Source organism: Cricetulus griseus, chromosome 6 (assembly GCF_003668045.3).
Source record: "Cricetulus griseus strain 17A/GY chromosome 6, alternate assembly CriGri-PICRH-1.0, whole genome shotgun sequence".
NCBI classification, from domain to species: Eukaryota; Metazoa; Chordata; class Mammalia; order Rodentia; family Cricetidae; genus Cricetulus; species Cricetulus griseus.
In genome coordinates, this window is record NC_048599.1 from 129244067 (window position 1) to 129270389 (window position 26323).

Here is a 26323-nt window from a genome sequence, read left to right on the forward strand (position 1 = left end):
GCCTCTATGATTCATATGATTCACTGCATTCATGTGTATTTAGTGACATGAAGAACCTTCTGGTCTTCTGAGATGCTGGCCCATAGGGAGAGTTACAAAGGGAAGATGTGAAGTGAGTTAGGGCTACAACACATTAAAACTACACGTATCTCCTTCATATATATATATATATATATATATATATATATATATATATTTGCTTTATGGAAAATTTTGTTGCAATACTCCAACAGCACATCACTTTTTCTTTTCAACATCTTGCTCTGCAGCTTCCTTTGCCCATTTTGCTCATATGCCAAAGAGCCAGGCATTGGTCTGGGCCATACAAAGACTGGCAAAAGCCTTGAAGTTCTTCTCTTCTTCTGTGATAACCTTGGCTTTCTCCTTTTTGTAGACTTTCCAGATGGGTATCACAGGTCCTGTTAGCTGGGTGGCCAGTTTAAGTTCTTCAGCAGAACTATATCCTTTCTTTGGAGCTGAAGGCTTCCTGGGGAAAAGTACTAGCTTGGAGCGGTACTCCTTCAGGTGTTGCACATTGGCCTGTAGTGATTTAATGAATTTGTTTTGCCTCCTTGGGTCCACAGAGATGCTGATGCTGCAAGTCACTTTGTTATGGATACGAGCAACCCTGAGTTCTTCCAGGCTGAAGCCCCTGCCAGCTCGGACCTTGGTGTGGTATCTCACTGTAGGGCACCTCACTATAGGCCTGATGGGACTGGACTCGGGGTGAGGGGCAATGTGTCGCGATTTCACTTGCCAGGCCTTGCGTCTGTGGGTCTGTGGATCTTGCGTGCATGCTGGTTGAACCAAGTGTCCATTCCCCGCTGCCAATCCTTGTGAAGTGGGGCTTCAGGATCATGCCATTCTGGCTGGGCGCCTCAGGACAATGGCTGAGCGGAAAAGATGGAGCCTCTTCTTCATATTTTCATGTTTCTAAAATAGTCATCTCATTTTTGTGTGCTTTTTCTGTGATGTCTATCACGTTTTTGTTATTTTGTCATGCTTCTGATAAAAGAAAATCATGTACAGTTGAGAAAGCATTGAGAAATACTGTGTACAAATTATCGTGGCTCTCTTGTAGTTACTCACATTATTCTTCCCCCCTCAGTATTTATTTTAGCCAGTGTAGGTACTAGCACTGGTAGCATAAAGCCAAATTTGACAACATGCATATACTGGGTCACCCTATAATCCTTAGTAATTCTTGACTGATGTAAGAAAAACTCAGTGCCTGTGTTCATTTGTTGATGTGAATATATATTTGATTAAATAATTCCATTTTGATAACCGCCAGTGGCCTTCCATTGTATATGTAAGTTGAAACAATAAGAAAAACTGTGCCGCTGGCTGATCTTTGTCAGCATCTGTAGCCTTACTTCCCAGTTTCCTCATATCTAATTCTGGCCTTGTTTATTTGTAGCAGTGTCAGGGGTTTCCTTATGCCAAGTTGGACCCTTGGCCATACAGCAACACTAAACGTACATCCCTGTTCCACACCCTCGTTTCTCCTCTTACCTTCTCCCTCCCTTTTTTTCTCAGGTCATGGCAAAGTTTCACCATCTCAGACAGTCTTTCCTTAGCATTGTGTCTGAAATGAAATTTCTATTTCAGCTCCTTCTCCATGCTCTGAAATGATATAGGATTATTTTGATGGCTTTACTAATTTTTCTTTCCCAGATTTATTCTGGGTTTTATTATGAGAAAGACCAAATCTGTTATGTTTACCATTTTATCCATAGTAACACAAATATACCATCTATCGGGCAAGATACTTGTATACTAAATATGACTGGATTAAGGAATGAGTAGATTTTGAAACAGCAGAGTGTGGTTGATGTTGGTGTTCTGAATTGTGTGTGTGTGTGTATGGGGGGGGGTTCTTCCTCCTTCTTTCCTTCCCAGCCTCTTCCCTCCCTTCTTCCATTTTCCTACTATAGGCATTGCTATTTTTCCATGTTTGAGCCATGTCTTCTTTGTAGAATTTGCTTAGAGATAATTGAGTGGGCCATGTTAAATGATTTTTATGGAGTACGTAAAGAATTACCTATATAATTAGTCACTTATTTTTATGTATTACATTAATGATACTATGCAAATGACTATCATCTGTTAGATACATTTTATAAATAAAGTAATTCGTTATTTGAAGCATTAAAGGAACTACATTAGGCCACGTGACTGTAAGTCTTAAGGGAGGTTGCCCACAGGTAAAGTTGGATCAGTGATTCTGAGCTGCTGTTAAGTCTCTTGCATGCCTGCTCCTCTGCTCTATGAAACAGACTCAGTGTGTGTCACTCCCAGGACTCAGTTTATACTATTAGTTTACCTTTCCTGAAAGACATTGTCAGTGTTTCCTTTTCAGTATTTCTGACAAAAGGCCCCAAATCATCTAAGTGTACTGTGTGTGTGTGTGTGTGTGTGTGTGTGTGTGTGTGTGTGTGTGTGTATCATAATAGATTTTGAACGTATTATAACATCAAAAGACATTTAATACCATGAATCTGCAATTGAACTTGCAGTCTAGAAGTAGAATCCCAGGTGATTTTGGATCTTGTCAAGTTGAGACTTAATCTGAAACCTAATGTTGAGACGTCAATGAAACTGAAACTAGCTTTTGCTGGCAAAAACACTGTAGTCAAACATGGAAGTGTGGCAAGATAACCTGGACAGGACACCTGCTGATTTAGGCTAAGTTGGGAGACCATTAATGGAAGAAATGATCATTGGATTCTCAGCATCTAAGTAGCAGTGAGAGTTCTGAGTAAGAGTAATGACAGAAGGGATGGAAAATGGGTAAAGGACTAACATGACAAATCAATATCGTTGTTTGTGCTTCATTAGTTAGGAATTTTGTCTAGGAGCCAAAGTAAAATTTAATGTGTCATTAGTTTTAGGTGTAATTTAATTTAGTCATTCTCATGAAAGTTACAATGATAATATTTTATTGGTTATAATGATTTAAAAATAAATAATATGAATTGTCGATTATCTATATTTACTCATTATGTTTGCTCATGAGTTTGCCTTAGGAGCATTTTAAGTTTTTCATGGACCTAAATGTAGTACAACCTTTCTTTAAATAATTAAAAAAAAAACTAGTGCTATTCCAACTCCTTTCTCCTATTTAAATAAAATGTTTATGCTAACATACATATATAATCAGTAAATGATTCATTATTTGATATTAACTTCTTAAATTTATCACCTTCCCAAAAGTGAGGCATTAAGTACACCTGTAGATTTAATGCATTATATTAGATCCTATATGGGAAACACATGAGTAAACTTGTGATTCAATTAGAGAAATTAGGTCATTTCTCAGTGGCCTGGAAGAGCAGCCATTCATTTGATAGAGGCATACTACCTGAGACACAAATAGTAAGTCTGAATAAGGAAGTGTGGTCCAGCCACTCTCCGTCTGTTGATGATTGTTCCTTCCCCTCTTCTCCTTCTGTGCTCCTCTTATCCCCACACCCTCTATTTTCTTCTAGGTACTATTTGGATGACATTCACTTGAGTCAGACTTTCTGAAGTAGTCAGGGAATGTTTTTCTGTTACCTGGAAGTCTCCCCTATTTGGTACCCTGCCTTTCATTATAGTGGTAGGTCTGAAATGTGAGAGATGGCATTTTATCCTCATGTTTCTTTATGCATGTAGAATTGACACAGAAGTTTATTTGTGCTTAAACTGTATTAGTAGTTTCTACAACTTGTGGAAAATACAAGTAACTAAGAATGTGAACTTTAAAACTAAACTTAATGGAAAAAACTTTTAAGGTAAAATTCAGTATTCAGTGTAACACACAGCACATTTTATTTGTATATTATGTGAACTTGTGCAAGTGTTTGTGTGTGTGTGTGTGTGTGTGTGTGTGTGTGTGTGTGTTTAGTAGTTGTATTACTGAGTTTCCCATTCAAGTGTGATAAGTTGTGACCTTCACTCTCACATCTTGAGTATCAATACCTTCTCATTGGGAAAATTTGACTTGTTAATTTTTTGTCTGTACTGTTGTATAAGAGGATTGTGGCTCATGTCAGGTGGTCAGTTGCTACTGCCTGGCAGCTTCAGCTATCATTGAGGCACCTTCCATTGTAATGGGCAAGATACTGTCACTTGCAGTTATAAAGAGTTATTGTTTAATAACTTTTATTCCTGAGAAATATTTAAAGATACATACTAACATTCATTTTTTATTCTGACTTTCATTTTTTATCAGTTAAACTTTTTAAAAGTAAAAAAGCAGAGGCAAAAAAATTGTTTTTTGCTTGTTACGAAATTTGAATTTTTCTTGATACATAAGTAAAGTTGATTTAAGTGACATTAGGTTGGTTTTGTTCTTTTATTCTGATTTTGGTATTTAAAGCTAGGATTGAGAGAAGAGACTACTATCAACAAGAAGCAGTGGTTCTCTGAACTTGACTGACTGACAGTATGCAGGCCTTTGCAGACAGAATGTTATTATTTGCCTACCTTCCATTATTTTCATTTTGGATAGAGTCCTAGTAGATGGAAAGTGATCTACTTGTACAGTGTTTTCTTTAGATTTTCCATGGAAAAAGCTTTCAGAAAATGTTTCAGCATGCTTGTATTTTATGTGCATTAAACAGTATTAGAAACGTAGTTCCTAATTAGATCTCTGAGAGGAATTGGGGGTAAATACCAACCTATTGAAAAATAAATTTCTAAAGAATGTGAATTTCTTTTTAAGTTTTTAACCTCTCAGGCTTCTTTGGCTTTGGAAGCTAAAGAATTTCCTTTACCTGTGTCACTCAGTTGTTCTTGTGTTTCTCTTGTGTAATATGTTTTTGATGATAAACCCTTCAAATAATATCAAAACTTAGAATTCAGGGGTTCATATTTTGTTAAAAAGTATTGTATGCTATATAAGAAAGGTAATAGTATGATTTAGATGGACATGCACAAGACAGTTTTGATATATCTTATATTTCAGAAAATAGAAAACCTTTGAATTAGTACAAATCTGGTTTTGTATGGTTCTTTTCTTTTACATTTTAAAATGTGTAGATTGCTGGTGGGGAATTCCCTTCTCTCTAAATTTATCTATATGAGTCAGCTGAAGTCTTTCTTCTAATATGTGTGTTAAAACAGAAGGAACAGCCTGAATCAATATTTCCATATTTGCAAATTTGGGCATCCAGTTTCTAGTTATTAACATTTACATACTGCTTGTTTATCAATTTATCATACATATTTTTCTTAGCATATCTACCAAGAATGACAGTTTTTCATACACATGTAGTGTTCCTTGTACGCTCATTCATTTGAAGTACAAATATATTTGTTCAAAATTGAATCCACGGATTAGGCACTTATATTCTGACTAATCCTGTCTTACAAATACTAGCCAACTTGGTGTGCATTCCTTCAGTGATTGGCATTCCTAGGAACATGTGATGGGTTTTTGGTGTTTGCTACTGTACCTGCCTGCCTATTTTACATACTATTGAAATGGAGCTGGGAAAGGATAGGTGACAATAGACTAGAAGTCATAGGAGATGAATTAAAGCATAGTTCAGCCAATTGTATTCATCAAGAGGTTGTCCATTATCATTCTATATCTTGATCTTCAAATTTTCTTGTGAAGAACAAATGAAGTCATCTTTCAGGAAAGGTCTGTAAGGTATCATCCCACTTTCCTCCCCTGGTATTAGGAATTGAACCACAAATGAGGTAACTCCCTAGTATTGACTCATATCTCCAGCCCTGTTCTTACCCTTAAAATTTTACAGACTTGCCAGTACTGTCTTGTAAGTCAGTCTGGACCCTAAGAAGACTTTCAATTTGTGAATCTCTTGCCTCAGCTTCCAGGGATTAATGTCTGGTATCAGCATGTCCTGCAGTTTATAAACCTGAGAGTAAAATATTGTAAAAGTTGAACAGTTTGAGGTGGTGTTATATTGTTCTTTTAAGTGGCTCATTTAAAGTATCTGAAACAATATGTAATATTACTTAATTTCTAGTTTTTCAATTACCTATTTTCCAATATGAATAAGAGAGGTGAAATGGAGTAAATACTTTAGTAAGAAGATGGTGTTTAAACATTGTTTGTACCAAAGCATAGTGCATTATTCCATTTGTACTTTATAGGAAGTTAAAAGTTGTCATAATTGAGAGGGAATAAATGATAGAGAGAATATTACTTTTAGGTCCTTTTTTTTTTAAAGGTTTTATTTATTTATCATGTATACAACATTCTGCTTCCATGTTTGCCTGCACATCAGAAGAGGGCACCAGATCTCAACCACCATGTGGTTGCTGGGAATTGAACTCAGGTCCTCTGGAAGAACAGTCGGAGCTCTTAACCTCTGAGCCATCTCTCCAGCCCAGGTCCATTTTTTTATGTCGCTGTTGTGGTGACTAATTTTGAATTTTAGCTAACTTTTTACAGTGAGCAGTAAAAGTAAAAACAGTGCTCAGTTATATTTTTCTGTATTTAGAAAAGTGAATTAAGATTGTTTCATTCTTTCTTTCCACATAGTTGTGCCATACCACCTATTTTGTAAGATACATTACTGTTGCTTGTGTTTTCTTGTCCTACCAGGTCCCACAGCCGATTCAACCTCAAATAAACACACAAAGTCTTATATTAATTATTAAACTGTTGGCTGATGCCCAGCACTTCTTTCTGGCTAGCTCTCTCTTAATTTTTAACTCATTTATATTAATCTAAGTATTTCCATGTGGTCTTATCTTACTGGAGATGTGTCTCGACCTGTTACTCCTTCCTCTGCTACATGGTGTCTCTCCTTGGCATCTCTCTGTCTACCGTTCCCATAATTCTCTTCATTTCCTAGTCCTGCCTATCTTCCTGCCTCTATTGGCCAAACAGTATTTTATTCATCAACCAATAAGAGCACCATATATACAGAAGGACATCTCTCATCACATACTGACTGGCACTTTATATGAAAGTGTGACAGATGGAAGGTAGTCAATTGTAAAAGAAAAGGAAAGTTATGTAGTTCTATCATGGATCCAAAGGTTTAGTGGTTCCTGTTGTTTCTTTAAGGAAAAATGCCATCGATAAGTATGATAGAATCACTGATATTCTAACGTATAGCAGTTTCTTTATTCTTTAAGACTTAGAAAAATACTATGGGAATATTTGAACATGAAGAATTTTTTCACATTAATTTTAAATAGAAAAGAACAATAGCTGAATATGCTAATTGCCAAAATTGAAATAATGTTCTTATGTGTTTTTTGAAATGAATAACATTTTGGCAAACAGAATTGGAGTTTCTTTTCTTGTTCTCAATTGAATTTGTAAATAGAAAGAAATTGGAAGTTTTAGGTCAGTTGTATAATATTCTGTATCCTATTGGTACATACTATTTTGCTTCAATATCTCACTTTACTGTTCATTGATTGTTTTCAAATTCATTTCTAATTCACAACAAGTTTTTGAATATACGTTGTATAGTGTGACATTTTGCTCACTTTATACACTATGGGAAGACTCAAGCTAGCTTACCTATCACTTCACGAATTTTCCAATTATTATGGTAAGCATGTTAAAAGTTTGCTTCTTGATTTTAGTTAGAAGAGTGCAATTTTGTAAAATGTGAGTAGCATTCAGTGCAATAAATATCTGAAAGTTAATATTTCAGTATAATTGAAACTTAGTATTTGCACATGTGTAATCCTACGCAAGCATGTATGTGTGTGAGCGTGTGTGTGTGTGTGTGTGTGTGTGTGTGTGTGTGTGTGTGTGTGTGTGTGTGTATGTATGTATGTATGTATGTATGTATGAATCCCTTTGGTATTGGTATGTATTCCCTTCCAATCTTGTTCTGTCTAATCTCTGAGTAACTTTCATTCTAGTTTACATTGAATTTTGTGCATTCTATTTTTAGCTCTACACATTAAGTAAGATATAACACTAATGCCATTATTACTTAAATAAAACCCCAAGTAATTTCTTATAGTCATAGGATACATCAAAGCTTAAAATACTATGTTTACTAGAAAGTACTGAGTAAATAACATGACTTTTTAATACATTGTACAAAATATAAGGCACTCTCCAACGGTGCTGGTGTCATCCATGCAGTGGTTGTTCTATACGAGCTCTTTTTCTCATAGAGAATAATTTTTATTTGAGTAATAGCTAATTGATGTTCATGTAGTGGCTTACTTAATGTATTTAATTCTTTGTATTCACTTAGTTTTTAGTGAGCCCATTTTAAAAGATTGTGCTGCATTATGTGAATGGTTCCTATCTAGTGGAGCAGTGAAAGCTCCTGTGTTGGTTACCACAGGGACAGCTCTGCTCATAAGAGGGCGCTGAGCTTACTATATTATATCAAGTCCCCTGCAGTAATTTATAATATGCAACCAGGGATGAGAATAATGATTTACACTGTGCTGCCCAGGCTTAGTATAAATAACAGCATTATGTATTATTACATTTTATCTTTATAAGTTCAAGATTGTAACTATAAATATAACTCAGTAATTCTATTTGTTTTGTTTCACTTTCTGGATATTTTCTTTTTACTTTTGTTTTGTAACCTTTAAGGAATATTTATAGAAATAAGAAACATTCTGTCCACACAAAAGCTTATCAAAGAGGTTAAATATCTTATTAATTAAAGGAAGTTCTATTGGAATGATTATTTTTATTAAGAAAGTTCTAATTGGAATGGTTTTTATTAGTGTTTTCTCACTGTTATTAACTAAAAGCAGAGTAATACTATTTTATACCTATGTTTCACTGTTTGAATGATTTAAATAAAATTCAGATGAAATTTAATTTTGGTGTATTTGGTTCTGCTTTGGCCCATAGATAGGTTGGAGACAGATGCTAGAAAAGTGCAGTTAATTTAGTTCCCGATCACATGTTACCCATTTCATTTTCTGTTATCTATTTTTCTACATGTACATGTCTAGTTGTAATGTCATTAAGTTTTTGAATGACTTCATGGGAGATTACTATGTTAAATCTATTTTTAATGGAATGATTTGAAGTCATGTGATTTATTTATTTCCAAAGAATAAATGAGTACTCACTGGTTAAGTGAGGTTTGACTTTTCATTCAAAAGCATAACTTTTCAATATCATAAAAGTTTTAATTTTAAAAAGTATTACATGTTGCTCATCTTTGGGTTTTACAAAGAATATCTGGAATTTCTTTTGATAGCTTTTTTTGACAAACATTTAATATGTATTACTAATTCAAACATCCCATATTAGCAGAGCTTATTCTCTCACAGAAGTGGAAACTACAAGTCCAAATTCAAGTGTCTGTGGGGCCAAACTCCTTTCAGGGGCTCCAGGATAGTCTTTTACTGCTTTTTGCAGTCTCTCCTGTTCTCAGTAGTCATCAGGTTGTAGCTGCATCACTTCAAGCTGTATTTCTCTTGTTGGATGTTTTGTCTGTAGTTCATTAGTACAGCAGCAATAAGTGACTCCATGACAATCATGGATAATTGACTTCTGAGAGATAGGAAAAAACATTGCCCATTTACCTATTAGTATAAAATCTTAACCTGTGCTATCACTCTATTTCTTTTTAATAATATTCTTAACTATTAATGTATTGCATTAAGATGAAATGACAGTAGCTTAGAATTATATAACTCTTCTAATCAGGTTCATGTCATTTCACAGTTGAAGAGAGTAATGTCTAATTGTTGAAGCTAGGGGTGATTTTCTGTGTCCTCTTTGTTTAGACTTGAAATCTGTAAAATGAATTTAATGTTAGGAAATTTAATAACATCTAGGAAACATCAGCAAAAATCAATGACAGACTAGAAACTAATATTGGAAGAATTTGAAATAATTTCAGTGCAAATATAAGGAGTGATTAATTAGTCAGTAATAATGTTCTCTTACCCCTGAATGCATATGGCAAGAAACAAGGTCAAATATCAAGGGAAACAGATGTAATCTAGTAGTGGGCTTGTTAAATTTTGTTAAGATGATTTGAAGAGGAATAGAATAAAATACAAGCAGAACCCATACAATTCCATGTAATAGTTTGCTCTTACCTGGAAATGCCTAATATTCATTTTCAATATACTTGTGTTTGTATTTTGTTTCCCAAGTTAGTTCACCTCATTGCTTTCTCCTTTAGATGCAATTTTAGCTTTCTTTTTCAAGAGGGGCAGCCTCTGAAATAACAGTCTCTGAAAACCTTATCTTGTAGCTTCTCAGTGCCTAAGTTTTATGTTTCCCTGTTAAGCAGAAGATAATATATCTACGGGCGTTTAGATCTCAAATGATCAGATTTGTTCACCTGGCAGATTTCCCATAGGTGGATTACGATTGTAGTTTCTGGTAAAGTGTATGATGCTATCTCAAAGACAACTTGATATAAGACGTACTTCACTATTTCCATTAGCTATGTTGTCCTTCTAGGTTTTGTCATGACTTCAGCTACTTGGTAGCTTTTCTAGGTTCTAATAAACCAGTGTCTCAAAACATCTGCAAAGTATTGCAAAGTTTCTATGCTGACTTTTGCCCATTGCTTTGGTAGTGTACTGTAAAAACATGTAGGCTTTGTGCCTTCTGAGCACTTCGATTTGTGTGTTCTTTCCTGCAAGCTCTTCTTATATGTTTGTAGCTTTTCTTTATGCCAAACATAAAAACGATCAGCTTGCAAATTTTTGTTCTAACACAAATTAACTAAAAGGAAAAATAAAATAAAAATCAAATAAGGGAACCTCCCTTATTATGGGTTATCCATTACACGTAGGTTTCCTTGGCTTGGAGAGGAAAACAGTTGGCAATCAGAAAGTTTGAAAACTGCCTCTTCCTATTACATCAACTATTAGCCAGTTGTATCTTTTAAAAATCATTTTTATTTATTATCAAACATAGAGTTATTTTTAAAATAATGAAGCATCTCAGTCAATGAGAAAATATTATTAATGGGTTTTAAGCTTATTATTTATTTCAAAGTTGGATATACTATATACAATATTTTTCCTAACAGGAAGAAATATTTTAATTCATAAAGTAAAATTACAAGTCTCTTATTTATGGATTTGGTTCATATTTGTTAAGTAGTAGCAAAACAGAGTACATATTTTTAGTATGGGTGGCATATAAATACTTCCTCTGTAACAATATAATTCAAGTACTCTCCTATAATGTCACTAAATTGTATAGTTAAAATTGAGCTTCACCTTCTTTATCAGTTATGCATGTGAGTGTAGGCAGGCACATGTGTGCCACAGCAAATATCCAAAGGTTAGAGGACAATGAGTATAGCAGAATGTTGATACGAGATATTTTATTGCTAGGCTCCTTTAGCAGACTAGTTGATTTGATTTTTCCCTAGGTCCATGGCCTATCTAGTCTGAGGTCCTTGGCTACTCTAGCAATAAACAATTTCAAGTGTTAGCTCTGAGGACTGAATTTTCTCTGATTGCCAAAAAGGTCAGTTATTGCCTAGTATTAGAATAAATTTAGAAAGATGTAGACACAGTAGATTATCTGTACTAGTTAAAAAATGACATCTATTGAAGCTAACTATGTAGTATGTCTGATGGAAAAGTCGAGAGAATTACTTAATTATACTTTGTCGGGCATTCACATCTTACTTTTAAAGACAGTTTCACAGACCCCTCAGTCAATGATTATGAAATAGTATGAACATAGATTCACATATATCCTAATATACTCTTCATAATACCATTAATTAGCCACAAGATTTGTGGCAATTACTGAGTTTTCTGAATATCAGTTTTCTCTTCCTTAAAATGGGATGGGGTTATTATTTCCTGCTCTGGTATTATTGTGAATATGAACATAAACCAAATGAGATAAAGTATCTAAGAAGCTTGACAGAGTAGCACAGTGTTTGTCTCCTAAGTGGTACACTATTATACTTTTCTCCCCCTTTCATTATTCCTCTCTTTTCACATCCCCTCCTCCTTCGGGCACAGCATGCTGTCCTCATCCTCAGGTGGTACTATAGGCATGTAGCACTACTCTCTGCTTAGTAGTTCTTTGCTTTTGTTCAATGTCACAGGGTTTACTAACAGATTATATTACTTGCAAATGAAACTTCAAAGAGGTAAGGAAAAGTAGTACTAACAAGGAATAGAATTCTGTCTAGTGTCTTCTGCAGTTATCTAGGGTGATATTTTCTGTTTCCTAGACACAGCATTAGCTTTCCTCATTAAAAGATATGTTTTATGTATATGGGAATTTTGTCCGCATGTATGTGTACTATGTGAGTGTGTGACTGGAATTAGAATCAGTTGTGAGTGGTGCTATGTATGCTAAGGAATCAAACCCAGGTCCTCTTCAAAGACAAGTGTTCTAACTAACCACTTGGTCATATCTCCTTCCCTAGCTATTCCTGATATGGAAACAAACATCTGACTTCTATATTTTCTTAATAGTATTGGTGGTTAGGGAGCAGGTGCTTTAGTGAAGAACCTAGAACTTTCAAGCTTGTGTGCTAGTGAAATAACAGATATTTTAAAAGCTTTGGAAAATAATTTAAAATTATAAGTAAACAAAGTTGAATATTCCTTTTTATTATTTATTATTTGGTTATAACTTCTTAGTAGTCACATTTTCTTTGATGGTAAACTAGAAACTTCCAGAAAACAACCATTTATAAAAAAGAAAGTAAAAACTTTCTGAAGTATTTTTCTGCTCTAGTTGTTGTGTTAGATTCATTCAAAGATATCTTTAGCAGCAAATTCTATGTTGCTCCTAAGGATTTTGTTGAAGAATTCCTAAGTGTATATAGCACCTTAGTATTTGTTGGAGGAATTAATATCATTAACATATGGTAGTGAATCTGACAGCATAGGAATTATATATACTGTAGCAAAGTGCCAGATAATATCTTTTAAAAGCTGTTTAAAGGTACTCTTTCCAATAATTGTTAACAATCATATAAAATCCTGTGGAAAAAAAGACATGGAAAGTGTTCCACTATTGTACCATACCTGAATGTGAAGAAAAGAAATGTTGGCCCACGTAAAAATTCTCAATAATGTGTGCTCAACTTAGTCTACCTCCATCACTTCCTCTAATGTAAAGGACTTGGACAGGTGTTATTAATAAAAAGCAATAATAAAAACTCTTCTATTTTAAATAAGGATGCTATTCTCCCAGCTTTGAAGCTTGCACATACTCTCTAACTTATCCCAGCTTTCGCTCATCTGGTCTTTAAATGGCTCCTTTCATGTGGTTGGCCCACGAGCCGTGCGTACTGCCGTTCAATCACGCCACTGTACGTTGCCATCATGAGGGTGGTTTGCATGATTTGCATTTCCTGTGCTGCTTGAGCTTCAATGAGCTCCAAGCGCCACGTAGAAGAAACCACTGCCAAATAATGCAATGATTTTAGTCAAACCAGATGAGCTTGTACCAAAGTCAGGCTACTAAGTAAGTTGGGGGTTGGGAGGTGTTGTCAGGATATCCTGTTAAAAAAGGATACTTCAAGATGTCCACACATGCAAGATGTAAGTTCCTACACAAATATGACCCTGCAGTGGAAGCAGGTTACATTTGGTAGATTAAGCCAAGGAATCGAAATAAGTAACTATGTATGTTATTCTTAGAAAATTTAGCTTTACATTTTAGTATTATATCATGCTGCCAATCTAATTTTTTATTGTGACAATAGTAGATTTTAGTGACATTAATTTTCTAACCATACAGAATGAAATTTGGTTGGAATTAAGTTGTATACATTGATTACTTGTCCCCTGTTCTCCAACAGAAAGCTTATATTGTATTAAAACATGATCGATAAAAGCTGACCAAAAAGTAATACAAAAATGGCATACATAGTAATGGGCTTATGAACAGCTACTAATGTGAGGAAGAAAAAAGAAACATGAACCAGATACTAGTCTTCCTGAAAAACATAGACAGATGGGGAGACAGACCTATATGATGCCACAAATAGATGAATATCTTGTAAGATGAATATGTTGAAAGAGCCATAGAAATTTTAAAAGTTGGTTTAAAAGTATGTCATGTGCTTATAAATATGGTGTATTTATTCTACTCACCTGAAACCTGACCTGTAAATTTTTATAAAATATCTTACCAATATTAAAAAATAATGTAGACTAAACCTATACATAACTCAGAAATGTTAAAATGAATATCACTGTTAGCAGTGAATATTTTCTTCTTAGACATTTAAGAGTCAGATCTAGTGTTACAGTGATTACCAGAAAGATTTTAGTAGAAATCTTGCTAAGTGTTGATTGATAATATTGTCAAAGATGTCCTATTCTGTGTACAAACAATTGAAGACTATTTATACTCACAAAAGTAAACCTGACAATTTAGCTGTGGTTTTGTGTAGTTGATTTTATTATATTGTACTGAGTAACCAGTGCAGGTTCATGCATGTTATACACATAGTCTACTGATGAACCTTTTAAGTAACAGGTACTGTAGAAGTTACTATAAAACTGTATATTAAAAAGGTATGCATACACGTTACTACATCTATCTACCCTAATGTGATTTTACATGTTGCAGGCAGTATGTATAAATCTAAGAAGGTGTTTTTTTTGGGGGGGGGAGGTGCTGGTCTATTTATGGGTAGTATTCTTTTAGATTTTATTATATTTTGTTTGATAATTTTCATTTTAACATGAATTTAACTTTAATATGACTTTTACCTAATGCCTAAATTGGCACTATTGGGTTGTTAATGGATTATCATCCACGGAAATCTTGTTCTCAGCAGTAAATTTTTTTCAGTTTGTAAAAAGTGATATTTGCTTTATCTGACTTTCTCATTTACTCAGATTGGTATGCTTAGTGGTGCTGGATTTAGCGTAACAGCATAAATGTCATGTAGGTATTAAAGTATTGTTGCCTAGTAGGTAAACTAGTCTTTAGAACATATCATCAAAACAAACCATTCTCACCTCACAGGAGTAAAAGGCTTGGTTTATTGTGGAAAAACTGTGGCCTGGGAACATACATCATTAAGTCTTCCTAAACAGAATGATCGAACGAAGAAGCAGTTTTCTGGAGTTTTTATAGTAACAGAACAAAGAAAGCTAAATAAATCAAGGCATTTTCAAAACATTGTCAGAAACAGATTTGTAGCACTATGCCCTGCATAGGAAGCAGTTGTAACAAGATGGGGAAGCTCTCCTTATGTCACAGATGCCATCTGATGACTTTACTATATTGAGTTGGTGGAAACTAATGGTCTGCTAAGTTAATAAAGGTCTGTATATGTTAATCACAGGATGTTAGGCCCAATGCAGAGGTGGGCAAGAGGCTAAAGCTAACTCAAGATAAATTATAATCAGGCCCTGGACCTGTAACATTCCAACCTTTCTTCACTACTGCTGTTTTAATCAGTCAGTCAGTCCTTGCAGACATAGCCTCTTTCCATAAATTCACATTTACAAAATTACAATAAATTTTAGAGATTTGGATTTTATGTAAATATATTTGAAGAAAAGTAATATTGGAACAACTTTTCTTTGAATATTTGTCTTTGTTATTGTGATGGCTGTTCTTGACTGTCAACTTGACTATATTTGGAAGACCCAAGTGGCTAGGTACACCTGTGAGGGATTTTTCTTGAATGGAATTATTTGAAGTGGGAAAACCCACTTTTAATCCAGTTTTTTTGAGGTGGGAAGACCCACCTTTAATCAGGGCACAATTTCTGGTGGCAGCCTGTATAAAGGAAATGGAAGAAGGTAGCTTTCATTCTTTGCCTGATTGCTCTCACTGACAAGTCTATTCCTTCACTCATATATAGCCTATTTGTTCCAGGTTTGGGCATATACTGAAGACCTGCTGAGATATCTAGCCTCATGGACTGAACAACTACTGATTCTTGCACTTTTGTTCATAGGTGGTCATTGTTGAATTAGCTAGCGGACAGCCTGTAAGCCATTCTGATAACATACATACATACATAATACATAATACATACATACTTACACACATACATACATACATTAAATTCTATTCCCCTAGAGAACCTCGAAAAATACAGAAACTATTCTTGAATCCAAAATAAATTATATTCTTAGCTGCTTAATACAATGGGAAAAAGGAACACATTTTGCATTAGTTGTCTTTATTAAACATTTCTATACTGCAGTTTGTGCATAGATCGTGAACACCACTGGCACATGTTTTTCTGACCTCACAATATAAGCTGTACTCCGGTTGCAATCCTAGCAGATGTGTTTAAGAAGATTCTTGTAATAATAGTCTAAATAAGAAGCAGAAGCTAAAGTTAGGAACCAAACAGATACTTATCAGTTTTCTTGAGTTTAATCTGATTAAAATATGGCTCTCAAAAGTATTAAGTACAATGCCATATTAGAGAGGCAATGACAGGAACCTGTTATTAGATCAGCATTACTGGTGACTCTGTTATGGAAATTTTCTTATAATTTCGTTAGGGTTTTCCTATGTTCCACTCAGTGCATCACTGTACTTTTGTTCTTTAATATCAAATAGATCATTTTCTGTTGTATGAAAGGTAATTTTCTTACTTCCAAATCTCATACACTGTGTTGTCATCACTAATCAAACAAGTCAGACAGGACCTAACTCTCTATTTCAAGTAGGAAAACCAATATACAGCATAAAAATGAATTCTGACATAATAGGTTCTGTAAACATCATACCTAAAGCTACCTCACCCTTAACAAGAGTAGTTAGTTTTTCTTTCTTTCTTTCTTTCTTTCTTTCTTTCTTTCTTTCTTTCTTTCTTTCTTTCTTTTTTTCTTTTTTTTTTTTTTTGTTAAATGTGAAAGACTTGTAGTTGGCCAAACCCCAGATAATAGAAAGCTATCCAAATTTAAGAATGGTAACTATTTGATGTCAAATCCTTTGAGAATTTCACATTTAACTTCATTACCATTTTTACTGTTTACTTTGAAGAAATAGGCACAGAACATTTACTAGTGTAACCTGTTTATTTATAGCCAATCTCTGAGTACCATTGTTTTTTTTTTAAGATTAGAAGGCATTTTTAGAAAAATATTTTTAAGAGGCAGGAATATTATTTGGCTGATTTTCTTTAATGAAACATTGTAGCACATCAGAAAGATTTCATTGAGTTCTCAGAACCACTTCTCCCAAAACTCAGTTTTCATTTAAAATGTCATCAGTGTGGAACAAAAGATCAATTAAGTACTTTATCTTCTCTCTTAAAAGAGTAAAAATCAGGAATGAAAGAGGAAGAAGGGACAGCTAGTGCATTGCTGATTCTCCTTAAGAAGCTCTTCCTTGCTTTATTGTGAGTTAGTTATGGCTGGAAGACTATGTTTTTGCCTCTCACATCCATCAAACTTTTTTCTTTGAGACAGGGTTTCTCTGTGTAACCTTGACTGTCCTGTAACTACTCTGACGATCAGGCTGTCCTCGAACTCACAGAGATCCCCCTGCCTCTGCCTCCAGAGTGCTGTGGTTAAAGGTTTGCATCATCAACACAGCATGGTGGCTGATTTTTTCTTTTTTGGTTCCATCAGATATTTATATTTTTACAGAGATAAAACCATTGAGCAATAACCTCATGGTCCTCCAAGCAGACACCGGAATTCAGTTTTGTGAATAATAATTTCTTCAGAAATTATTTTTCTTCTTTGTCCAAAATTATTCTTAATCACATAAGAGAAGCAGAGTGTGTCCACATCCCCCACCCCATATGCATACTTCACACAGCAATTGGATGCAAGTTCTTCTTGGAGGTTTGATCCAGAGAAAACCTGTGTGTAAACTGCAGCAAATGCATTGAAGTTATTAACTTTGGAATTTAGCTCTTTTCTGCTATGTGGATGTGAGATAGTAAGTAGCTTTTGTCTGGCTGCACTGAGTTCTGTATGTGGGTCTTGTCTAGTGGGTCTGAGGCCATTTCCCACTCTTTGTATATTCCATTGCTTGAAAACAGTATCCAGACACATTAGCTGTTATGGGTAGAGGGTCAGTAATTCTATTCCCTCTCCAAAATACATGTTACTCTTCCCACTGGAGTCATATTATGCCAATGCTGACATAGCAAGTATGTTTTAGTTTCTGTTTTGCCACCCTAATACCCATATTGGATTTGTTTTTTCATTTGTGGTTAAATGTATTTGTTGGAAAATGTCAGCTTCTAAACATTAAGTAGTAACAGGAACTGAATTAACTTTTCCATCTGAAACTAACCAAAAATTCATAGATAATGTGAACATTGATTTTATGTTGCAAGAAGACAGAAGAGCTGGATCTTCTAAGTGATGAAAAAAATTGTTCACCCACAATTTTATGTTCCAAAAAATTACCCCTCAGAAACAAAAGGAAAGCATGGACATTCGGATCAAGATAGAAAACAAGAAACAGGGAGAAAAGGAAGCAGGAAACTTTGTTCTCCTTTCAAGCATTGTTTACCTGCCTTTTTCAAACCTTTGATTCTTCCTTCTTCATGATCTTTGTTTTTTTTTTTTTTTTTCCCCCGAGACAGGGTTTCTCTTTGTATTGCTGGCTGTCCTGGAACTTGCTCTGTAGACCAGGTTGGCTTCAACTCAGGGATCTCCCTCCCAAGTGCTGGGATTAAAGGCATGTGCCACTACACCCCGAAGTTCATGATCTTAAGAGAGGACAGAGTATAGAACTCTATGTTAAAGTCCTCTAAGTTTCAGGAGATCATGTAGACATTTGTGCATTTATATGTTACCTGTAGGTAATGGTAATTCTATTTCAAATCTTTTTTTTTTTTTTAAATTAGTTTAAATTAGGAACAAGCTTGTTTCACATGTCAATCCCTTCTCCCTCTCCCTCCTCTCACCCACACCTGTCGTACCACATCCCAACCCACCCCCCACCCCATCCATCCTCCACTCCCCAGGCAGTGTAGGGCCCTCCACAGGGGCTCCGCAAAGTCCACCACATCATCCTGGGCTGGGCCTAGGCCCTTCCCATGTGTCCAGGGCAAGAGTGTATACCTTCATGTGAGATGGGCTCTCAACGTCCCTTCTTACACCAGGGAAAAATAATAATCCACCACCAGGGGTCCCCTAGAGTGCAGAGGCCTCCTTACTGACATACATGTTCAGGGGTCTGGATCATTTCTTAATACTTTTGAATAACTTTACCTACTACCCTTTTCTTTTATGCAATAATTTTTCAAGATGATAATAAGCTTCCTGAGTTGAGCTTCTTAAGAAATCCTTTATCTAGACAGTAATTTCTCAGTGACATTTAATTGAGAATACTATGCTAAAATATTTAAATCATTTAAATTTTAATACCTCAAATTAAAATTGCTTAAATTGAATTTCAATAGTTTAAATTATTTAAAATGATATTTAGCAGTGTGGTTTTAAAATTCCCAAATTTAGCTATGGTTTAGTCAAAAGAATATTTTTATTTTGCTGTGGTGGGTCTCAGCTCATGTTCTTATCAGAATGCCTTTGGAATAGATCATAACTATGCATTTCATCTCATAAGTACTTAGAATCATTCATTTTAAGTATATACATGGAAAAACTGAAAAACTGGAGGACATACACAATCATAAAATTGTAAAGTATAGTTGGTGAATCCATGAGAGCTCATTTAAAGGGGTGTCAAGGATTTATTTATTAGGATACACTTACAGATACAACAAGATAACTAGCTGCTGTGGTCTTTTGTTGTGCCTGAGCAGTTCAGTCCCGACCACCACACAAGAGCGTGATTGATGGCCCACATCTTTCCTTTTAAGAGGTTATATCTATAGACAAGAAGCACCACCTTTATTGGGCCAGACAGCCCTAGGTAATGGGCAGAGCAAATACCCACTACATAGTATATTATTTAGAACACTGATACTTTAAATTTTTTCCTTCATGGGGGAGACTTTTGAGCCAGTTTTCCAGTCTAGTCCAGGCAAGTGTATGGACTCATAATATGACCTAAGCCCATTCCCCTAACAGCTTAGAGTGCTCTGACTACAGGCCTAGGTTCTAATGTAATCTTTACATGTAATGTTACCCTGGTTTTCAAAATGTTCACTACTATGAATATGCCTTGAAATACATGTTCGTATTTAGGCAGATTGTAAATTTTAAGTATTTGCAATTGTTTCAGCCAAATGTCTCTGTGTTCTAGTTATTAAGAATCCTATTTGTTAATATCAGTCCTGGATCATTTTGTGTCCCTTTTAGTTACCAAAATAAATTCCGTTATTGTTCTATTGGCTTAAATGGCTATCATTTCTACTCTCTTGACATATAAATTGTGGAAAATATTTTGTTAAAAAGTACTTTACCAAAATGTGGAAGTGTCTAGAATTCTTACAGACTTCCTCTCAACATAGAAAATTACTGATTTTCCCCTGTAGAAAATCACTTCAGATATTTTTTGTTATTGTTTGTTTTTATTATTAAGAGTGGTTGTAAACATCTGCTACATTTGCTCTTTTCTGTTTTTGAGCAGCGTTATTTTGCTACCAGTGAAATAAAGAAAATTAGACGTTTTTGTAAATACTAGATAGTATGTTAAGGCAGTCGTTAATGTGAAAATTAAAAATATCACTGTAAACAACAGACATGGTCAATTCAGACTTCTGAACATAGTAGGTAATTAAAAGTTCCAATAAGGAGAATAGCTTGGAACTTAGAGCCAAGATTCATCTGTCTTCCTAGAAGTGATTCAGTTTTTCACAAGAAAGTATGTTGTATCAAGAAGTTCAGTATTCATATTTAGTGTATTTATCCTAAAGAATGTATGAAAATTATTTTCCCTGGATTCTTTATGTTTTATGTCTTGCACATATAAACACAGAGTGAGTTTTGTTCTTGACTCTTGTCAAAGAAATTTTTTCTTTTAAAAGAAATTTTTGTAAAAACAGCATTTGGATATGGAGATAGTATGTCCTTCAGATCAGATACCTGGTTTAGTTACTATCCAGTATAAGACAGGTTCTCTGTTTCTAGCTCACTATAAAGGATCCAGGTTTCCTAAGCACAGGGTTCCTCAGTTATGATATAAACCTACTACCTAAGCATATTCCATCTCATCATGTTGCATGAGCCTCAGGAGCCTTGCAAAACTGAACTGAGTTTGAGGGTCATTCTGCTTTGTCTGTTGGATAGCAGTGGCATCTTACCTGCCACTATGTGCGATACTGGTGAGCTAAGTAATTAGTTTTTAAATATAACAGTATTTGAGAACTTCCACCAATCTTGATAAATGAGTGATTAGAACTCTCAATAAAACATGTCTAAGAATTGGAAAGCAATTCAAATATCCAATACTTAGGAAACAGTTTCATAAGTTATAGAATTTTTATATAGTAGAATATCAGTTTCATAGCCCTTTAAATAATGCTAATAAACATTTAAAGACTTGGTTATATACTCAAGTGTGTTAAGTGAAAATTATATTATGAAAATGACATATGGTATAATTTATATTTTATAAAATATATTTACATGTTGGAAAAGAAGACCAAACTATCTAAAATGCAAAAACACGTACCCTCTTTTTCTTAGGATATAGAATTATAAGTGATATCATTAGCTTTTATATTTACTAATTATTTATTTAAAAATACATCACTTTTAATTTTTTTTACTTAACTTTTATTGATTCTTTGTTGTTTTCACATTATGCATCCCAATCCTGCTCATCTCCCCGTCTCCCCATATCTGCCCTACCCTCTTGGAACCTCCCCCCTAAAACAAAACTAAATTTAAAAGAAAAACCAAAAAGCAAACCAGACCAAACGAGCAAAACAAGAAAGAAGAAAGGAAGAAAGGAAAAAGAATTTTGTAATGGAAGCTGTGGTGTGGCTTCACCCTTTAGTCTTTCATCTTCATTTGCAGTGTTCATTGCTATGAATCATAGTTTTGGTTAGAGGTCTCTATCCTCTGTCACACCATAGACAGTGCTCCCTCTCCCCTGACTTCCACCTCCAGTCTTGTGTCATGGAGATCCTGCTGTTTTTGGATCACCATCTCAGATTTCAAGGTATACTATAGAGCTATAGTAATAAAAGCAGCATGGTACCCATATAAAGATAGATTTATTGATAATGGATTAGAATTGAGAATCAAAATATAAGCCTTACACTGTTACCTGATTTTTAACAAAGATACCAATAATACATATTAGAGAAAAGATAGCTTTGTCTACTAATAGTGTTGGTGAAAATGGATAGCTGCACGTAGAGGAACAAAACTATAATTATCTTGTATCTTGCATAGTACTATACTCCTAGTAAGCTAAGGGCCTAAACCAAAGCTCAGCATACGGAATATGAGTGAGATGAAAGCAGGGAATACGCTTAAATTTTTTGGCATAGGAAAGGACTTTCTGAATGAGCCCTTGATAACACAAGCATCGATTACTATAACCAACAGTTAATAAATGGAACTTCATGAAGGTAAAAATGTCTTATACAGCAAAAGGGCACCATCATTTGAGATAGAGCCAGTTTATCAAGTGAATATTCTACCTCATCTACTACTGACAGAAAGTTTGTATTTAGAATATACACAGAACTTAAAAAAAAGAAAGAAATCAAACCCAACCAAAACCAAAAAACAAACAATTTAATTCAAAATTGTAGGAGGTAATCCATTCCATGTGTAATAGATGATTGAATTGTTGGCCAAAGGGATTCCATTGAAACCCCCAAACAACTACGGCCATTGCCAAGCCTATTTTATAAATTGATGATAAGGCATTATTGCTGAAGACAACACCTACTTAACTCACTGAACACAGAGAAGTTGAACTGTGTTCCTACCTAGGGCTTTCACCTCTGCTGACCAGTAGTCATGGTCCTGGGAGGTATTCTGCTCTTTACCAAAGGAGGAAGGTATACACAAATACAGCTATAAATTCTGTGATCTCTTTTGGTGACCTGCCTGTATGATATGTTGGTGCAATAGTGTCACCAAAGTTGTGGGAGTAATCAACCACTACCTGATTGCATTTGAGGCCCACTCCATGAGATGGAACCTATGCCCGACAATACCTGCATGGCAAAACCCAAGTCTAGATAGGTCATGAACCTAGGAGAAAACCAAATATTACTGTTTTGCCAAAAGAACATAATAATACCTAATGAAATTCTACTATACTCATAGATCACCCTAAGTTAAGGAAATATGTGGGGATTTAAAAGTGTACATACAGAAATCAAATCTCTAAATTGCAATCAGTGTCTTAAACAACTGAGTAATGCTAAATCATATTTCACATGTTCTCTCCTTTATCATCTGCTTACCATGGTATTATTGTGAAGGGACTCTATATCATATAATTTCTTCTGTGAACATATTACTATATTTTATAGTTCATTTTCTTGTTTCTGAGGTGTCAGTGTCTGTGTTAACTAAAAACGTAGCCCTATAGGAAAAAACTCCCAATTCTGTATTTGCCAAAGATGGTTCTGTGTTTTTAAAGGAAAGAATATGGCTTATATCTTTGTGTTTCAGAGAATCTGGTCTAGTAACTTATCAATTTAAATGATAACATTTGTAATCTGAAATTTAGCAAGTTCAGAGCCCTAATCATAGAACAGACCTTCATCTAGATTATATTGAACATTAGAATTAGTCAGTATCTGGCTTTAGAATAACTTAACTTGGCTTCTGGTTTTTCTTGTGTTTAGAGTCCTGTATTTACCCAAAAGACTTGTAGAGTGAGCAAGTATATTTTTGTAAAGCAAACACAATGTGTTTTTGTAAAGCAAACACGAAGGCTGGATGTTAAAAGGGAGTTGAAGAAGAAGGAAAGCATTTAAGAAGGTAGATAATCTTTGGTGTACAGTGGGAGAAAAGTCCAAATTCAGCAACTTTTTATATTCCAATCTACATGGGTGGTGATGCTTACCAGGGGTTAAGAATAATTAAATATGACTTCACTGTGGCACTGCACACACTCTAGCACAGTAGATTACTCTTGATCAAAAGGTATAGTTGAGAAGAAATGCATAGGAAGAATTAGTTCAATGTTAGTATACTGGGTATAAAGGAATGGCATTGTGTCTATGTATGTATTACTTATAGGCAACAGGAAATACAGAACTACCTTTCAGGTAACAGGAACACTGGAGGTCCACATTTGAAGATCAATTGGGAACGTACAGGATGATTGAATTTTCATGGGAAATATTTGTTTTAGGAGTATAGCTAGACAAATCATTCCAGTGGGTCCAGTGGATGGGGATAAGAATAGTGATAAATTAAGCTACCATTCACAAAATCAATAACTTGTCAAACACCAGTCCCCTAGCATTTTAGATGGAGAGCATACTAGAATGGAGGCAAAGGCAAAAGAAATAACAGTGCCATACCAGAGATTATGTGATGAGATTGATTAGAGCAAAGATTAAATACAGTGATTCATGGTGACAGGGTGGGCTTTGTTAGGAGGGAATATATATTTTCCAGAATAGGATGGAATGTTATATTTCATTCACAGGTAGTACAGAAATGTATGTTGAGGAGTCTATTTCAGTGGTATAGAGTGAAATGGCCTAGGAACCCACTTCTGGAGTCTGAGGAAAGTTAGAATTATCATTATCATTTTATATTCTGGAATTTAAACCCAGAATCTTGAACATTCTAGGAAACATTCTTCTGTAGAGCTACATTCTTCATTCTTTAGAATTTTTATTGACATACACAAATCAGCAGCTTGATTTTCACCATAAATAAAATAGGGAATAAGAAGTCCAAAGTTTTCTGTTCCATTTATCAAGCAAATATTGAAAAAAAATACCGTTATATTCAGTTGTATTAGTTGCCATCCATTGCATGCATCAAATATGTGTGAGAATGTTAGCAATATGAAGGATGCAAAGCTTATCAGTATACAGACATACACAATGTACATTCACTTTACATCTATAAGGCACTGATTTGTTAAAACCTTGTAACAAATGTTGGTGTTGTAATTGAGTAAGAATTTCAAGTTTGGATCCACATTCCTGAGCCGTCAACATAAAAGCAACATGTAAATCCTAGTACGTGTATTATTCTCACTGCCAGAATAATATTAATAATTCTTTTGAATATATTACATACTGAACAGATGAACTAAAGAGCCGGATTTTGAAGTGAAGGCCGCTTAACTTTGCCTAACTTGTTTAACTTTGAATTGATTAGAAACATTCTTTAAAAAGTAAACTCCAAGTCTAACCTCAGTCATTTAAAATCATTATGTATTTCTTCAAGAACATTAATCAGAGTAGTATGTAAAAATATGTGAACTGAATTGTTAGATCACTCAGTTAAAGTTCTTAGAATTAGATAGCTAGTGTGTGTAGGGCATTCTGTCTCATGCAAGAGACTTTACAGACATCACAAAAGTGAATGTTATTAGTGGATAGAAATAATCTTATCTTTTCTTCTTTCTGCCCAAGCATAAGTAATCCAGGGTGAGAAATGTTCCTAGATCAACTTTCAAGAGTTAAATAAATTTGATTCTTACACAGGATATTTCAAGGAGTCCAGAAGGTTTTGAGTGGATCCCAAACATTGGACAACTGGAATTTGGTTTTTCTTTGATTTGTTTGTGATTGTGCCCTGATTTTTCCCTCTAGAAGTAAGAAAATATTTTATTGAAGCCCTTAGTTGAAAGACTCTGAATTTGAAAAGACTGGATTTTAAAAGAGGTTAGCCATTTTAAAGGGGTTGAAATTTTAATGTGTGTGAATTTGTAAAGACTGTGGAACTTTTAAAGTTACTTATGTTTTTAATGTGAGAAATCAGATGTTTAAGAAAGGAAGGTTTATGGCTTAATAGTTATGTGCAGCAGGAATAATAAAAACCCAGAGACAGATATTGGGTTTAAACCCGAAGATCAGAAAAACAAAGCTGTTAGCCATTGGAGAATTCTTACCTTTACCAATGCTCAGACTGATCATGTCCTCTGATTGCATCTCCATACTTCACTGCTCCTCAGGCTGCAATGAATTCCTGTCTCCTCCTGCCTTATATTCCTCTCTCCACCTAGCCATATCACTTTGGTCTCCACCTCCCTAGTGTGAGTTCTGTTTCTCTTTTAGACTGATTCACTCTCACATATTCCAGGGTAGCCTTGAATTCACAGAGATCCATCTGCCTCTGTCTCCTGAATTCTGGGATTTAAGGTATGTACCACCACTGCCTGGCCTCTATGGCTAGCTAGTGTGGCTTGTTTTGCACTCTGATCTTCAGGCAAGCTTTATTATATCATGAACAAAATATCACCACAGTGAAGTGTTTGTGTGTATCACAAAAAATAAATAACCCAGAGGCTTCAAACTTCAAGCTGATTATCAGAAAAGCAAAGCAGCCAGCCACTAGCTTCTTACCTCTGTCTCAAGGCTGAAAGAGCTAATCCTGTCTCCATGAACTTTCACCAAGA

At 34.8% G+C, this 26323-nt stretch overlaps 1 protein-coding gene and 1 pseudogene across 20 annotated transcripts in view; one reads left to right on the top strand and one right to left on the bottom strand.

Annotated features, from left to right (window-relative positions):
* Positions 1 to 26323, top strand: part of Gtdc1 (glycosyltransferase like domain containing 1) — a 329610-nt gene that overhangs the window by 109698 nt on the left and 193589 nt on the right. The window lies entirely within an intron of this gene.
* On the bottom strand, positions 231 to 25841 carry LOC103161245 (annotated as a pseudogene).